Here is a 9,379-nt window from a genome sequence, read left to right as displayed (position 1 = left end):
TATATTGTTACCTGCATTCCTATGATTAGTCTTATGTATCCCAACCAATGATCTGCTTGCTATGTATGATTTAACCAATCCTGTAATCACTAAGTTGGAAAGCCCCTACCCTTACTGGAAATGATTATGCCCCTAACCAATGAGCCTACCCTGAAATTTGCCAATAAAATGCTGACCAATTATGTAGAAACCCTCAAACTTTAAGCCCATCATGTAACTACTAGGATGGAAACCCCCTCCTCTTGTTGGAAACCCTATAAAAACTCTGCTGAACATGTGGCTGGGACTCAGAACTCTGACCTGCTGCGTCAGTGAGTCCAGGCTCGAGCTTGCAATAAATGGCTCTCGTGTACTTGCATCAGATTCGGCTCCTTGGTGGTCTTTGGGGGTCTGAGGCCTGGCACAACACCTGAGAGATTGTCATCACTAATCCACCACCAAAGTGCTGGAAAAGTGGAGATGCTTTGGAGCTCAAAGTGGCAGAGTGCTAGTCTCAAGCTGAAGAGCTGAGGGACAGCACTCAAACCGTGAGTTCAAGTCCAGCAACCGACCAAGGAAAATGCCAAGGATACCTTTATTCCAGCATGGAGTAGGGCACTCCTGGGACTGTGGCAAATGATAGAGCATCCTGAGGCAGTAAGCCACTGCTCAGATGGCAGAGGTGGTGTCAGATCCTGGAATCATTTGTTCATGGCCTTTCAAAAATTGGTCAGAGCCAAGAGGTCATGGGAAGATAGTCTGTATGCATACCTAATGCTCATATCTACCTTGTAAAAGGAAAGGAACTTGCTAGTCATCTGTGGTAGTAGTAAAAAGCTAAGGTTGTAAAATGTGGGGGATTGTTTAAAAATCTCAACTCCCCTGTATTTGCTCAAAGTTCTAATTGGCAGTAATTTTTGGGCTGGCAGCAGCCACCTAAATTCACCTATTCTGGAAAGAATGTTGTGAACCTGAGATTGTGTCCCTATTGAGATTTCTCTAAAAGCCTACACAGGTAACTTAGGCATGGTTAGGGTCACAAGAGATTACATTCCTAAGCCAGCCAAAAAGATACTTTTGCAAACTAGTATGCTAAACAAGTTACACTGCTGTAGCCAGAGAAAAGGTCTGTGCATTTGTTAAATGTATATAATGTCCAGTTTGGAGTAAAATATTTCTCCTAATAACATCTCATCCTGGCAACCTGTTGGTAAAATAGGCTAAGGCTATAGGTTCCTAACTAGGTAGTCTCAATGCCCCTGAGTCAGCTTGAAGAAGAAGTTGTCACCTTGGTAAATTACCCAGGAGGAGCTACTGTCTAAACTGCCTTAAAAACTGGTGGGGCTCCAGCCTGCAAGAGCCAGTGTACAACCAGGAAGGTAGTGGGAAATTTCATTACAGTCACACCTCAGGTTAAGCTTCTTTAATCATTTTGTGCAGAAATGGCAGGTACCTCAGCAGGAGGTGTGACAATCTACAGAAGCCACTGGGAGACATTGCTGCTGCTGTCCAGCCCATCCCTTCTAACCTGGAGATTCCTGTTTGAGTAAAGTTCAAAAATGGCCTGGCAGCATCTGGAGGAGACTACATCATCATCCTGACCACCTCTACCATGGTCAAAAATGGGCTGGAATCCTTCTTGCCTGACTCTATCACCTGCAGCTGATACCTGGTGAAAGACTGTTTTGGATCTGCCTAACCTAAGACTGGTTGCAGGACATCCTTTAGTGGGATATAGATTTGTAAGTCATAACCTGTCTGACATGGGTACCATGTATGGGTACCCACCAAATAGAGCCAACTTTTAACTGCTGGAGACTCCATAAATTACAAGAGTAAAGGGCCTAGGCAAAAATTCAGTCTTTTTACAGAGAAATCAATGATCTGATTTCATATGTATAAGAAAAAAAGGAGGGAATGAAGTAAGGAGGTCAGGTCTGGCCAGGGCCATATTGACCACATGGTGGATGGTAAGCTCTAGCATTTTGTCTTCATACTGGGGGATGAAACGAGGTAATGGGTGTGCCTGGATCCCTGGAGGCAGGGGCAGGCACTTGGCTGATAGGTTACTGAATCTGTCAGTCCAGTGCCTGGGACCAGGAATTTCCTGAGGATCTGCCCCCTGCACTGACCTATTTAGACCCGGACCAGCCTAGCCACCAGGACCATAACAAGTGTGTCTCTGTGTCCTGGCTCATCTCCAGTCATCATGGAGTCCCAATTCAGCTCTCCTTTGGAGCTGAATTGGCTTGTTGGTATTGCTCTTGTTAGTTCTTTCCTCTTTAGCATGTTTCCCAGCGGGGTTATGTGTATTTGCATGCTGTAGGCCTTTGTAACAACTGGCAGCCTGCAGCCGGTTAACTGGATAATAAAGACTCTAATCTTCTATATTTTAAAATGTGGCTTCTGGGATGATTTACCTTACAACAATAGCTCAGGGTAAAGCATTTGCCAGACATGTTAATTGCCTGGGTTCCACCCCAAACATTGAGAAAAATAAAGGCAGATGAGCAAAGGAAAGAATGAAGAAACGAAGGAAGGAAGAACCCAAACTACATACGGGAAACCTGTTTTCCTCATTCTTTCATATCTTTTTGTCTTTTTTTCTTAAATTCTCCCTCTTTTCCTTCTCATTTTTCAACTTCTCAGTCTAATTTTCACTTTTCTGTTTTTCTCATCTCTTATTCCTAGTGTCTGCCCAAATAAAACTTTTTATTCCCAGTAGGATGTCCCATGCTTAACAGGCAAAAGTGGAAGAGGCTCCTCATGGGGCAAAGTGCAATCTCTGAGACCTGCAGCCTGTTTCCTGAGGGAAAGGGCTGAACATCCTTAGATCTGTGTTCCCAAAGGAGATTAGCAGAACAAAGGAAGAAAATCTCACAAACCAATCCACAGGTGGCTGGACTTAGCCCTGAATGGGACTAAGACCATTCCTAAACAAGTTGGCGACATGATCAGATTTATATTTCAGAATGTCACATTGGCAAACAGGAAGACGTAGGAACACTTACATTAAAAACAGATTTAATTTCAGGGGGAAGAAGTGTCAAACTTCTGAGCTGGGTCAAAAGTAGTCTTCATGAACAATGAGCGATGTGACTTTTTCATTGATGTGTCTGGGTGGGAACGATAGTGTGAGTGGGGTGGGGTGATAGTGTGAGTGAGATCAGTGGAGGTGAAGTTTGTGAGTGGAATAAGATGGTAGAAAAATCTCTAGGTCATAATTGCATGACCAAGTTAATGTATGTTCATGCCAAATACATGAAGAAAGCCACTTCAGAACCATCTCTAAAAAAGCATAGCTAGGATTACCCTACAATGCTGGAAAACAGCTAAATACCTTCTTGTCTAGCTGACAGAAGTGGTTGCTGTTCTTTTCCGACTACAACTTTGGCTTCATTCAGCCCTCCTGCCTTAGAGCTAAACAGTTGCAGTGCAACTGTTTGGACTTGACACTTACTGCTGCTGATGAAAATTGATCTTCCTCATGCCTTCATATACATTTCCTAGACTAACAGCAGGCTAAATAAAACTAAGTCTGCTGCAGTTCTGTCATGGATTGTCTGGTCTTTGTTGTGTAGACATCTAAAGAATGACCAGGGAAAACATCCTTGAAAGGGTGCAAGATATATAGATAAAGACTTCACCAGAGTGAATGCAAGTAAAAATGGATTTATCAACACACAGGTGATCTGTAACAACCAAAAATACTATGAAATTCCTACACATCTCATCTCAAAAGATTGGGTTTCACTGTATCCTACAAGCATATAATAGTTGAAGCAGGGAAAGTGGTCAAATAAATAAAACTCTAAAATGTGCTCAGCATGAGACCTGCAAGAAAAGAGAATGTTCTTTATTGTTTTTCTCTTTTTTATTGTCAAGGTGATGTACAGAAGGGTTACAGTTACATAAGTAAGGTCATCAATATATTTCTTGTCAAATTTGTTGTGCTCTCCACACCCCCGCCAAGTTGGACAGATCATTTCCAACATATTGTCTTATGTATATCGCTATTGCATTGGTTCACCCTTTGTCCTTTATCTCATCATTCGGTTGTTCCTCTTCCCCCTAATTCAGATAAATGTATATACCATACCAGAGTACCAAAATCAAAAACAGTGACAACAAGGATATACTACAGGGGACAGAACATACAAAAGAAACAAGAAATCACATAGTACATTAAAACCAACAGAATGTTCTTAAAATCAAAGAGTCCTTCATGAAGAGTCAAATGGCACAGAGATTATAGAGGAAATTAAATACTTCCAATTAATAAATCAATTGGAAGATCAATTCAGCACCATAGAGACAATGATGACTCACTTGTAGGTTTCATCTATAAGATGGAAGATGAAAACAAAAGTCTAAATGATCCTACTTATTCAATAGGTAAAGAATATTTTCTATTAAGCTAGGCATTGGTGGTTCATACCTGCAATCCTAGCTACTCAAAAGACTGATATCTGAGGATCACAGTTTGAATGTAGCCGATGCAGGAAAGTCCATGAGATTCTTATCTCCAATTAACCACAAAGAAAAAAAAGAGCTGGAAATGGAGCTGTGGTTAAAGTGGTAAAGTGCTCAAATTCAGCAAAAAAGTGCAGGACAGCTCCTAGGTTCTGAGTTCAAGCTCCAAAACTAGTGGAAAGAAAAATCGTGTGATTTAATACAGGTCCCAGATTTCAAACTCAAAATCTTATAAGGGACCTAGAATCTACAGTACTTGATTTTCCTACCCTTGACACTAGACTCATAAGTTTAAGAGGAAATTTATGAAAATGTACCTAAAAAATACCTAGACTTCTCCTTTGCTCTATAATTCTACAAACTGTAATTCAGGATCAAGTGATACAACAGCAAATATTTCAAGAAAATTAACCTTGTGAGTAGGTCACTGATGAAGCTTAATGATCTGACATTGGCAGTGCTTGATTATTTTTAGAGTTCACAGAACTCTAGAGAGAGTAGTCTACCTGTCGGTTAGGAACTCTCCTCTCAGATCCTTAATTGTGGTAGAACAAGAGTGCCAATGACTAAAACTCATCACTGTTTTGGGTTTTTGTTGTTGTCCTTGTGTATTATAGATCCTATTCCTATGGGCTTTTCCCAGCTAGTTGCTGAGTGCAGCACCGCCCCCCCCCCCGCCCAGCAATAAAGTGGGAGGTGGAGACTGCTCTGACATTGCCTTTGCCTCAATTAACTTTTGCCACCTTTGCTCAATGTTTCTTAGAACGACAGGGGAATCTAAAATACCCCATTCAATCTTCCTTCTTCTCTTCCCTCTTTCATGCCTGATATATGGATGGTCTAAGGTACTGTCCAGCTCTCCTGGTCCTGGTTGCTTTGTCTCTCATGGTATTTCTCTAAAATGTGTGTGTGTGTGTGTGTGTGTGTGTGTGTGTGTGTATGTGTGTGTGTGTGTGTGTGTGTGTGTGTTTGCTAGTTCTAAAGCTTAAACTCAGGGTCTCACATGGTTTTTACATGTTTTTTTTTTCATATGACTCTCTACCATACTGCCAGGCAAATGACCTGGGAAGATGACCTCACAAAAATTTCCTTACGCATACCATAAATCTAGCAAAGGTTCTAAAAGGCTGAAATCTTTACTTTCTTCAGCCAAACATTTCTAGCTGGGGTTAGGAAAGAAAACAAATGATAAGCAATATTAAGAACTAAAATTTGCCAGGAAACTAGACAATATAGAAGCTAACTGGAAGGAGAAAAACAAATCAGGAAATAAGAAAAGCTGAAATCAAGCAATGACAGTATTCACTGGACAATGGTATGCAGGAAATGCTCATACAAATAGGAACAATTTCCACAGTGAAGAAACGAAGATGAGAGAAGATATCAGGGGCTAAGCATTCTCAGAGTCTCAGCTTTCCTAATCTGACACCAGAAAGGAATAAGACAGCCAGCAGGACTTGAGAACTGATCAACAATGGATGTCACAGAGCCCTTAAGAAAAACAGCACAACTGGTACAGGCAGGGGGAAAAGAAAGAGAGACAGACAGACAGACAGACAGACAAAGTCTAGAGAGTCAGCGAAGGTTATTGAGCAGCTGTTTTAGGACACAGAACTCTGATGGGTACAATGCATGAACAGGCTATGCAGAAATTTTTCATGGTACACCATCTTGCATTTCCACAATCATTTCTATAAATGCTATTGATAGCTAAATTTGTTACTTCAGATTGAATCATATAACTATGCTGAGAAGGTAATAAGGGAAAACAAAAAGGCTTTCTAAGGGATTTTTTGTATCTATCTTTGAGGTTTTACAAAAGCTTTTGAGGCACTTTTAGTTTTACTCTAAGGCATATTCCTTATTTCTATCTCAAATGAAGCCATTCTTCTAGATTCCTTTTCATTCTACCTAAACTTGATAAACATAATAATTGGGTCAAGGGATATTTGATTCCTTTGCCTCTTTCCATAGGCTCTGGTATCATTTCTGAAACTCTAACATTTGCAGTGGAACCTCTCAAACCACTGAGAAATTCAAGGGGAGCTGTCTTTGAGATGGAAAAAAAATAGGAGATAAGTGGGAGTCTATGTCTCAAGTTCTGGTGACTGTGGAAGCAAAGCTAGCTGTGGAAGCTAGACTCTCTAGTTCTGATGACAACTTTAAAAAACACGTCACAATCTTGCCAGAAGGGACCCTGTGCTGTACATGTGGATTTAGGCTGTATGGACTCTCACATATGGACTCTCAAATTTGCCATTAGACAAATTTGTGTCTAATACTTCAGGGAACTGGAGATGTGCCAGAACTAAAGGCAACACATGCTCTGACAGAAGCCACAAAACTCACTGTACCTAGTTAGCCAGTAACTTGCAACAGGCACGGGGTGAAAGTAATAATGTAACAGAGGCTTCAAAGCTAAGTTTTTTGAAAAGTTCTGACTCCTACAGGGGCCCACCAATTAACTCAAAGCAGTAGACAAACAAAAAGTAATATCCCTGTTTCAATTTCGTATCCATCTCTAAGCCATTCAACTTACAGTCACCTTGAGATCAAGAAAGCACAAGACTTACCAGCCATGGAGAAAAATGGAGGAAACAGTCCCCACCGCCCAAAGGTAGAGAACTGCAGATCCTCCTCAGGGACAGTGAAAACATCGCTAGAACAAGGGCTGAGTAACCACATCTGTAATTGTGACTGACTATACATTCTTCCATCCCATTACCCTCAGATCTTTGTATTTAAAACAATAAATTGGTTTTGTACCAAAGATACCTGTAGATGAACTGAAGGGCTGTTTTCCCATACCATGCCCAAGTCATGTAATAAGCCCCTTTTTTCCTTCCCTTCGTTGTGCCTCTTATTTGGCCTATAGGGTCAAGTAGCTGGATCTAATGTGGCATTTCCAGGAGTTTATGCCTAGAGGCTAGAACTCTAATGCCCATCATTGTGGGTCTACATCCCTAAGTCAATAACCAGAAACAACCATAGACTAGGTGAACAAGTAACGAATTACAAATAACCAAGATATCCCTCGTAACAAGTCAATGTTTAGATCTTCACTTTCTGTCAGTAATGTCTTGTAGCTTTCAGTATGCAAGTCCTACGTATCTTTAGTTTGAAGAGCTTTCTCTTCACTACTTCGTATTTATGATGTTTGTATAAATGAGAGTATTTTTATTTCATGCTTTTAGTATGAACTTTTAGCACATGTAAATACAGTTTCCATATTGATGTCACATCCTGCAATATTACTTACTTATTGGTTGTAATAGTTTTCCTGTATTTTTGTTGGGTATTCTACAGAGAGAAGCCATGTCATCTCAGAAGGAAAGTTTTTGCTTCTTTTCCCTTCAGGAAGTTGTTCATTACTTTTCTTGCATAAAGGAATAAAAGCACATTATACTAGAGAAAGCCTGAAGTACAATATTGACTTAATGTTGGTCCTGCCTTAGGGGAGGTTTTTGTTTTATTGTTTTTCACTATTAAGTATCATGGTAGGTATGGGCTTTTCATATTTATCCTTTCTGAAGTTCAGAGAGTTGTGGTTTTGTTTCTCAGGGATTATTATCTTAGAATCTAGTAAGCTGAAAATACATATTTTCTCATTTTAATTATACTTTATTCTCTTTAAGTAGTTGTACAAAAGAGTTACCACTCAACAAATCATTTTGTAAGTGCAACACATTTTGATTGAGGTCACCTCTTTCATCATTTTTCACCCATCCCAGCACTCAATTTTCTTAGTTTCATAGGATATGCACTGAATGTCATAACTGCATTCATCTCCTCTTTCTCCCTGCAATTGTGTTTCCAGGAATTCATTTTGTTAGGCTAGGAGTTCGTTTTAGAAGGAATATACCATTTGAATTCTACCCTCCAAATCCATACTTTGGTTGTTATATTTGTATATGCTTGCATACTACACACATGTGCTTATTTATATATTTAGAAATTCTTGCTTCCATATCAGAGAGAAAACATGTGATCTTTGTGTTTCTGAGCCCAAAGTTCCATCACCCAGGAAGGGAAATCAAGGGCCCTCTACCTTGGCTCAAAGTAGAGTTGTAAACTGCTATTAAAATCTGAGGAACTAACATAGAATTCAGAATTCAACTTTAACACCAGGATTTCATTATGCCTGCCTTGGCTGTCACTGTTTCTTCTGAATTACACACATCCAGAATCCCCAAGCAAGGACAATTTGTTGGATATGAGAGCCTGTAATCTGGGGCATCTGACAGGGTGTCGTGATGAGTCTCTGCCACATCTGGAAATGATCTTGGAAATTACCTTACATCTAAGTTTTAAGTTCCTCCTGTATAAACGTATAAATGAAGGATCACTATAATAAGTAAGTTTCTTTTTTTAACAGAAACAATAATATATATACCAAATAGTAGATATTCAATAATTGAGAACTTGATCAGTTGGTGGAGAAATGTCTGAATTGGCCCATTAGGTTTCATGTGCTTGTAACCTAGGCATTTGGATGGATGAAACTGAGAGGTTTACAAGTTGGCAGCTAACCCTGGGAACATAATAAAACCTTGTCCAAAAAAACATCTGGCCAGGCCCTAGTGGTTCAGGCCTATAATACTAGCTACTCAGGAGGCTGAGATATGAGGATCGTGGTTCAAAGCCAGCCTGGGCAGGAAAGTCCATTAGACTCTTATCTCCAATAAAGAGAAAGAGCTGGAAGTGGCATTGTGGCTCAAGTGGTAGAGTACTAGCCTACAACACAAAGAAGCTAAGAGACAGTGCCCAAGCCCAGAGTTCAAACCACAGGACTGGGAGTTACACATTAAAATTTCAGTTGGCTTATTCACTTTGAAAGTTACTATCTAGACTTACTATCTATTCTGAATCTTGATTTTTATATTGTTCATAGATATCCATTAATCTCTATACTTCTACAAACCTTATA

Source organism: Dipodomys ordii, unplaced genomic scaffold (assembly GCF_000151885.1).
Source record: "Dipodomys ordii isolate 6190 unplaced genomic scaffold, Dord_2.0 Scaffold99, whole genome shotgun sequence".
Lineage (NCBI taxonomy): Eukaryota > Metazoa > Chordata > Mammalia > Rodentia > Heteromyidae > Dipodomys > Dipodomys ordii.
The sequence above is the reverse complement of the archived record's forward strand: the minus strand, read 5'-3'. Positions refer to the sequence as shown.